The following is a 9,825-nucleotide window of genomic DNA, read 5'->3' on the forward strand; positions in this document are numbered from 1 at the left end:
AAAAAACCCCAGCCACTCGAATGCTGACGCCTGGATGCCTTTTGGTCCCGGTTGGTGCCACCAACCGGAACCAAAGGCCCACCTGTCTGGGCTCGGCGCACAGGCCACGTGTAGGCACATTTGTCCCGGTTCGTGTTTGAACCGGGATTAATGGGTGAAGGTATTAGTAACGACCCATTAGTCCTGGTTCATGAACCGGGACTAAAAGCCCTTACGAACCGGGACTATTAGGTGTTTTTCTACTAGTGTATGTGGAATAATGGCTAATTAAAGTGGGTGTTTTTTAATCGTTCATAACTGTTGAATTGCAATCTTAGAATTAGCTATATTGTACAAGTTGGATATATAAATTTTTGGCATGACAAACAGATATGAAATCGTATAAGATAATTTTTATCATGAAAATCTATGGGACACATAGAAGATATGAACTCTTCATAGCATCTTAGATGACACAACAAAACAAGCAAAATCTGTTGTATAATTTCGACACCGACACCAAATGAGAATTGAAAGAGATTAGTAGTGTGTGCTGTGTTAACCTTGGCTAGTTCATTGGCTAGAGTAACAAATTAGGCTGCATTGCCGACTTGCCGTATGAATCAAATGAGCTCCCCGTACAGGGAGACCATTGGCAGGCTGGCGACAAGGGCATGGGATGGCGGCAACCGCGCCTAATCACACGTACACGCTAATCACGGGACAACTCAACTTCCACGAGAGTAGGGCGGAGGCTAATTTTCCACATTGTTAAATGGGATGTTACATTGAAAGTGCTATTTTGCACCCGAGCTCATATGCTCTCATATGAACAGTAAAATCAAAGAAAATAGTAAAAAAATCTGAATTTTTTTTATGACGGACATTCATGAATGTTCTAACTGCGTGCAATATTTCAGATTAAAATGACATTTGTGGAGGTCTGGGCAAACAAAAATAACAAAACCGATGCTCCAAAATGCTTCCAACAATAGTCTTTTTGGAGCATCGATTTTATTCTTTTTGCCCAGACCATTTTGGAGCATCGATTTTGTTATTTTTGCCCAGACCTCCCGAAATGTCATTTTTGCCTGAAATTTTGCACGCAGTTAGAAATTTTGTCAATTTTCATCACAAAAAAAATTCAGAATTTTTTTACTTTTTTATTTTATTGTTCATGTGCGAGCATATGAGCTCGGGATCAAATACTCAATGTCTCTGTTACATGGCTTTTACACATTGAGAAAATAGGGTTTTCCCTAGTAATTACCCTACTTGATGCATCTTGTGTCAAATAGTAGGCCATTCGCACAAGGCGACCTAGCGAGCGACTTGGGCCGGCCTAACTGTATCGTACTTGCAGCTTTCAGGTTCTAGTTTTTGGAACCTTCTAGGGCATTCACAGCCGGTTTTCTACCGCTTTTGGGAATCTTCTACAACTTCCTTTCTAATTTCCGTTTTCTGTTTTTTTTCTATTCGGTCATTTTTCTTTTTTTCCGTTTCTTCTTCTGTCATTTTTACTGGTTTTGGGAATCATTTTCTGTTTCTTTAATTTCCCTTTTCCTGTTTATTTATTTTTTCAATAAATTCTGGAATTTGAAAAATATTCGTATTTCTAAAAATTTGTACATTTTTTAGACTTTCTTCTTGTTTCTAAATTTAGTTGTGAAATTCGAAAAATGTTGTAATACTTCAACAAATTTCACTTCTTTTAGAAAATGTTTGAAAATTGAAAAAAGATTAAAATTTTCTGAAAATGTTAGTATTTTTAATTTTATACACAAATTTAGAAAATGTTTGTGCATTCCAAAAATTGATCCTATTTACAAAAAAACACAAATTATTAAAATCTTCACGTTTCCAAAATTTGTTTGCAAATTCAAAAAATGTTTGGGAAATTACATAAAATATTCATGTTTTGAAAAGTTGTTATTTTTTTAGAAAAATGTTTGCATTTTTTAAAACACGTTCCTGTTTATTAAATTTGTTCACAAATTCAAAATAATTCAATGTTTTTTCTCAAATTGACAAAAAATATTCATGTCTTGAAAAAATATTCACAATTTCAGAAAATGTTACAGTTTTTCAATTTTGCTCCTACTTTTCTAAAACATGTTTGCATTTTGAAAACATTGTTTGGAGTTTCAAAAATTGTTCTTGATTTCAATTTTTTCCTTTTTTAGAGATTCCCAAATTCTAGTCTTTAAAAGTTTGTCAGCAAATTTTAAAAATGTTCGTTTTTCAAAAAATATTTTCTTTTATGAAAATGTAAACCACATTAAAAGTTTCAAAAAAAAGATCGAAATTCAGAAAATATGAGCGAATTCTAATAATGCTTCCAATTTTTAAAAATCGTGTTTTGAAAATTGGTTCAAAAATTCAAATAACGTTGGGGAATTCTAAAAATGTTTCCAATTTCAAAATGTATTTCTAAATGTATTTCTGTTTATTGTGGAATGAATGTTCAGATCGAAATGATTCAAAATAAAAGTTCATATTGATAAAAGAATAATAATACTTCAAGCATACTAACCAAGCAATCATGTCTTCTCAAAATAACATGGCAAAGGAAAGTTCATCTCTACAAAATCATATAGTTTGGATATGTTTCATTTTCATTACACAAAATACTCCCATCAAGAACAACCCCGGTTTCAGCCAAGCAATTGGTTCATACTTTTCAACACGCTTCAACTTTTTTCAACTCTCACACAATACATGAGTGTGAGCCATGGATACAGCACTATGGGTGGAATAGAATAAAATGATGGAGGTTGTGTGGAGAAGACAAAAAAGGAGAAAGTCTCACATCGACGCGTCTAATCAACGGGCTATGGAGATGCCCATCAATTGATGTCAACATGAGGAGTAGGCATTGTCATGCAATGGATGCACTAGAGCTATAAATGTATGAAAGCTCAACAAAAGAAACTAAGTGGGTGTGCATCCGACTTGCTTGCGCATGAAGACCTAGGGAATTTTGAGGAAGCCCATCATTGGAATATACAAGCCAAGTTCAATAATGAAAAATTCCCACTAGTATATGAAAGTGACAACATAAGAGACTCTCTATATGAACACCATGGTGCTACTTTTAGCACAAGTGTGGAAAAAGATAGTAGCATTGTCCCCCCCTTTTTTGGGCCTTTTTTTTATTTGGCCTTTCTTCTTCTTTTTCTTTTTTCTTTTTTATTTGGCCTTTCTTTTTTTCTTTTTTTGGCCTTTCTTTTTTTTATTAGGGACAATGCTCTAAAAATGATGATCATCACACTTCTACTTACTTACAACTCATGAATTACAACTCGATACTAGAACAAAATATGACTCTATATGAATGCCTGCGGCGGTGTACCGGGATATGCGATGACTCAAGAGTGACATGTATAAAAATTATACTTGGTGGCTTTGCCACAAATACGATGTCAACTACATGATCATGCAAAAAGCAATATGACAATGATGAAGCGTGTCATAATAAACGGAACGGTGGAAAGTTGCATGTCAATATATCTCGGAATGGCTATGGAAATGCCATAATAGGTAGGTATGGTGGCTGTTTTGAGGAAGATATAAGGAGGTTTATGTGTGATAGAGCATATCATATCACGGGGTTTGGATGCACCGACGAAGTTTGCACCAACTCTCAAGGTGAGAAAGGGAAATGCACGGTACCGTAGAGGCTAGCAATGAAGGTAAAGTAAAAGTGCGTATAATCCTTGGACTCAACATTAGTCATAAAGAACTCATATACTTATTGCAAAAGTTTTATTAGCCCTCAAAGCAAAGTACTACTACGCATGATCCTAGGGGGGAGGTTGGTAGGAGTTAACCATCGCGCGCCCCCGACCTCCACACATAAGGAAGTCAATCAAAGGAGCACCCTATGCAATAAATTTGTCACACAACGGTTACCATACGTGCATGCTACGGGACTTGCAAACCTCAACACAACTATTTCTTAAATTCACAATTACATCAACTAGCATGACTCTAATATTACCACCTTCATATCTCAAAACAATTATTAAGCATCAAGTTGATCATAGTATTCAATTCACTTTTCATGATAGTTTTTATTATACCCAACTTGGATGCCCACCATTCTAGGACCAATTTTATAACCATAGAAAATACCATGATGTTCTAAAAGACTCTCAAAATAATATAAGTGAAGCATGAGAGATCAATAATTTCTACAAAATAAAATCACCACCATGCTCTAAAAAGATATAATTGAAGCATTAGAGCAAAACTGCATAGCTCAAAAGATATAAGTGAAGCACATAGAGTATTCTAATAAATTCCGAATCATGTAAGTCTCTCCCAAAAGGTGTGTACAGCAAGTATGATTGTGGTAAACTAAAAGCAAAGACTCATATCATACAAGACGCTCCAAGCAAAACACATATCATGTGGTAAATAAAAATATAGCTCCAAGTAAAGTTACCGATAGACGAAGACGAAAGAGGGGATGCCTTTCGGGGCATCCCCAAGCTTAGGCTTTTGATTTTCCTTGAATATCTTGGGGTTACATGGGCATCCCCAAGCTTAGGTTCTTGCCACTCCTTATTCCATAGTCCATCAAATCTTTACCCAAAACTTGAAAACTTCACAACACAAAACTCAACAGGAAATCTCATGAGCTCCGTTAATGCAAGAAAGAAAAACCACCACTTAAGGTACTGTAATTAACTCATTCTTTATTTATATTGGTGTTAAACCTACTGTATTCCAACTTATCTATGGTTCATAACCCCCGATACTAGCCATAGATGCATTAAAATAAGCAAACAACACATGAAAAACAGAATCTGTCAAAAACAGAACAGTCTGTAGCAATCTGTAACTTTCGAATACTTATGGGACTCAAAACATCCTACCAAAATAGGAAGTCCTAGGTAATTTGTCTATTGATATACTGCAAAAATAATCAACTCAAAATCATGTCTCTGTGATTTATTGAATTTTTTCTCATGAGTGCAAAGTTTCTATTTTTCAGTAGAATCAAATTAACTTTCACCCAAGATAATCCTATAGGTTCTACTTGGCACAAACACTAACTAAAACATAAAACCACATATAACCAGAGGCTAGATGAAATATTTATTACTAAACAGTAACAAAAATCAAGGAACAAAAATAAAATTGAGTTGCCTCCCAACAAGCACTATCGTTTAACGCCACTAGCTAGGCATAAAAGCGAGAATAGATCTTAGTATTGCCATCTTTGGCATTTAATTCATAAGTGGCTCGCATGATAGATTCATAAGGTAACTTAATTTTATTTATAGGTAAGTGTTCCATGCCTTTCCTTAACGGAAATTGGAATCTAATATTTCCTTCCTTCATATCAATAATTGCACGGATCATTCTAAGGAAAGGCCTACCAAGAATAATAGGACATGAAAGATTGCAATCTATATCAAGAACGATAAAATCTATGGGCACATAATTCGTATTTGCAACAATAAGAACATTATTAATACTTCCCATAGGTTTCTTAATTGTGGAATTCGAAAAGTGCAAATTTAAAGAGCAATCATCAAATTCACGGAAACTAAGCATATCACATAAAGTTTTTTGAATCGTGGAAACACTAGCACCCAAATCACACAAAGCATAGCATTCATCATATTTTATTTTAATTTTTATTGTAGGTTCCTACTCATCATATAGTTTTCTAGGGATAGAAACTTCTAATTCAAGTTTTTCTTCATAAGATTGCATCAAAGCATCAACAATATGTTTAGTAAAAGCTTTATTTTGGCTATAAGCATGAGGATAATTCAACACGGATTGCAACAAGGAAATACAATCTATTAAAGAACGATTATCATAATTAAATTCCTTGAAATCTGAAGTAGTGGGTTCATTACTATGTAAAGTTTTAATCTCTCCAATCCCACTTTTACCAAGTTTAGCATCAAGATCAAAATACTCCAAATCATTGGAACGCCTTTTAACTAAAGTTGATTCATCTCCAGTCCGATCATTATAAAGATTCATATTGGAAAACAGGGATTTAGTAGGAGACACATCCATAACTTTTAGATCTTCATCATTATTTTCATGAAAACTAGAAGAACAAGCTCTTACAAAGCAATCTTTCTTAGCACGCATCCTAGCGGTTCTTTGTTTGCACTCATCAATGGAAATTCTCATGGCTTTGAGAGACTCATTGCTATCATGCTTAGGTGGAATAGATCTAAGTTTCAAAGAATCAACATCAAGAGAAATTATATCCACGTTCCTAGCCAATTCATCAACTTTAAGCAATTTTTCTTCAAGCACAGCATTGAAATTCTTTTGAGAATTCATAAATTCTTTAACACAAATCTCAAAATCAGAGGGCATATTATTAAAATTTTCATAAGAGTGGTCGTAGGAATTACCATAATTATTAGAGGAATTACTAGGAAACGGCCTAGGATTAAAGTTTCCTCTATAAGCGTTGTTACCAAAATTATTCCTACCAACAAAATTCACATCCATAGATTCATTATTATTCTCAATCAAAGTAGACGAAGTCATGTCATTAGGATCAATAGGAGCACTTTTAGTAGCAAACAATTTCATAAATTCATCCATCTTTCCACTCCAAACATTAATTTCTTCTATAGCATGAACCTTTTTATTAGTAGATCTTTCGGTGTGCCATTGAGAATAATTAACCATAATATTATCTAGTAGTTTAGTAGCTCCTCCTAAAGTGATTTACATAAAAGTGCCTCCCGCAGCTGAATCTAAAAGATTTCTAGAAGCAAAATTCAACCCGGCATAAAAATTTCGAATGATCATCCAAAAATTCAAACCATGTGTAGGGCAATTACGTATCATTAATTTCATCCTCTCCCAAGATTGTGCAACATGCTCATGATCAAGTTGCTTAAAATTCATAATATCATTTCTAAGAGAGATAATCTTAGCGGGAGGAAAATACTTAGAGATAAAAGCATCTTTGCACTTATTCCACGAATCAATACTATTTTTAGGCAAAGACGAAAACCAAGTTTTAGCATGATCTCTAAGTGAAAACGGAAACAACTTCAATTTAACAATAAAATTATGCATGTATTTATTCTTTTGCATATCGCATAAATCAACAAAGTTGTTTAGATGAGTAGCGGCATTTTCACTAGGAAGGCCGGAGAATTGATCTTTCATTACAAGATTCAACACAGCAGCATTGATTTCACAAGATTCAACATCATTAAGAGGAGCAATCAGAGTGCTAAGGAAATCATTATTATTGGTATTGGAAAAGTCACACAATTTAGTATTATCTTGAGCCATCGTGACAAGCAATCCAACACACAAGCACACAAGAGACAAGCGAAAAAAAGGCAAACAGAAAAGAGAGGGCGAATAGAATGGCAAAGGTGAAGTGGGGGAGAGGAAAATGAGAGGCAAATGGCAAATAATGTAATGTGAGGGAGATGAGTTTGTGATGGGTACTTGGTATGTCTTGAGTTGAGCGAAGACCTCCCCGACAACGGCGCCAGAAATCCTTCTTGCTACCTCTAGAGCATGTGTTGGTTTTTTCCTTGAAGAGGAAAGGGTGATGCAGCAAAGTAGCCTAAGTATTTGCCTCAGTTTTGTGAACCAAGGTGTCAATCCAGTAGGAGGCTCCTCCCAAGTCCCACACGCCTACAGAAACAAACAAGAACCTCGCAACCAACATGATAAAGGGGTTGTCAATCCCTTCACGGCCACTTGCGAAACTGAGATCCGAAAGAGATAATATGATAAGATAAATATTTTTGGTATTTTTATGATATAGATTGAAAAGTAAGGATTGCAAAAGAAAGTAGATTGGAAACTTATATGATAGAGAATAGACCCGGGGGCCATAGGTTTCACTAGTGGCTTCTCTCAAGATAGCATAAGTATTATGGTGGGTGACCAAATTACTGTCGAGCAATTGATAGAACAGTGCATAGTTAATAGAATATCTAGGCATGATCATGTATATAGGCATCACATCTGTAACAAGTAGACCGACTCCTGCCTACATCTACTACTATTACTCCACACATCGACCGACTCCTGCCTGCACCTAGAGTATTAAGTTCATAAGAACAGAGTAACGCATTAAGCAAGATGACATGATGTAGAGGGATAAAATCAAGCAATATGATATAAACCCCATCTTTTTATCCTCGATGGAAACAATACAATACGTGTCTTGCTACCCCTGCTGTCACTGGGAAAGGATGCCACAAGATTGAAACCAAAGATAAGCACTTCTCCCATTGCAAGAAGGATCAATCTAGTAGGCCAAACCAAACTGATAATTCGAAGAGACTTGCAAAGATAACCAATCATACATAAAATAATTCAGAGGAGATTCAAATATTTCTCATAGATAAACTTGATCATAAACCCACAATTCGTCGGATCTCGACAAACACACCGCAAAAATAGTTACATCAAATAGATCTCCAAGAAGATCGAGGAGAACTTTGTATTGAGATTCAAAGAGAGAGAAGAAGCCATCTAGCTAATAACTATGGACCCGAAGGTCTGTGGTAAACTACTCACAACTCATCGAAGAGGCCTTGGTGATGATGGAGAGGCCCTCCGTGGTCGATTCCCCCTCCGTCGGAGCACCGACGAAGGCTCCAAGATGGGATCTCGCGGATACAGAAGTTTGAGGTGGTGGAAATAGTTTTTCATGGTGCTCGTGGATGGTTTCGGGGTATGAACATATATATAGGCAAAGGAGGTAGGTCAGAGGAGCCACGAGGGGCCCATGAGGCAGGGCGCGCGCCCACCCCCTTAAGGCGCGCCGGCCACCGTCGTGGCCGCCTCGACTGCTTCTTGATGTCCACTCCAAGTTTCCTGGATTGCGTTTGTTCCAAAAAGATCGCTCCTGAAGGTTTCATTCCGTTTTGAGTCCTTTGATATTCCTTTTCTGCAAAACACTGAAATAGGAAAAAAAACAGCAATTCGGATGGGCCTCCGGTTAGTAGGTTCGTCCCCAAAATGATATAGAAGTGTAAAATAAAGCCCATTAACATCCAAAACAGGTAATATAACAGCATGGAACAATCAAAAATTATAGATACGTTGGAGACGTATCACTGTGCCCAATCGGGCGCTCACAGCAGTGCCCGACGCCCGTTAGCGCCCCCGCCCGATAGGCCCGCTGGGCCAATGACAGGGGGGCCCACCCCCATGAACGTTTTAAAAAAGGAAATAAAAAAATAATTTAAAATAAATGAATAAATTATTAAGTAATTAATTAATAAGTTAATTAATTCTATTAACTAAACTAATTAACCCTAAATTAATCTACTAACTAATCTAATTAATCTATTAGTTAATTAGACAGCCTATGACGAGCGCGACCCACATGTCAGTTTGACCAGTCAACCCCTCTATTGACTGCTGACGTCATGCTGATGCAATAATACTAATTTCAAATTAATTTAATAATAATAATTTAGAAAATGGTTTAAAACTTTAAAAATTAATATAAAATAATCCATAACTCAGATGGAAAAACTTTGTACATGAAAGTTGCTTAGAACGACGAGACGAACCCGAATACGGAGGTTGTTCATCAGCCACATGTCCCTAGCATAGCGAACTTGCAACATTTCACCTCCGGTTCATCTGGCCAAAAACGAGAAACACCGAGGATACTTTCTCGGATGTTTACTCCCTTCCCCGGTACTGCCTACTACCGTGTTAGGGCACACCTAGCACCGCACATTGTCATGGCATGCATCATCATGCTTATGTTTGCATTGTATTTATTGTTTTCCCCCTCTTCTCTTTGGTAGACTACGAGACCGGCGCCGCTGCTTCCCAGTTCGACTATGGAGTTGACGACCCCTCCTT

The sequence above is a fragment of the Triticum dicoccoides genome, chromosome 1B, assembly GCF_002162155.2.
Source record: "Triticum dicoccoides isolate Atlit2015 ecotype Zavitan chromosome 1B, WEW_v2.0, whole genome shotgun sequence".
Classification (NCBI taxonomy): Eukaryota; Viridiplantae; Streptophyta; class Magnoliopsida; order Poales; family Poaceae; genus Triticum; species Triticum dicoccoides.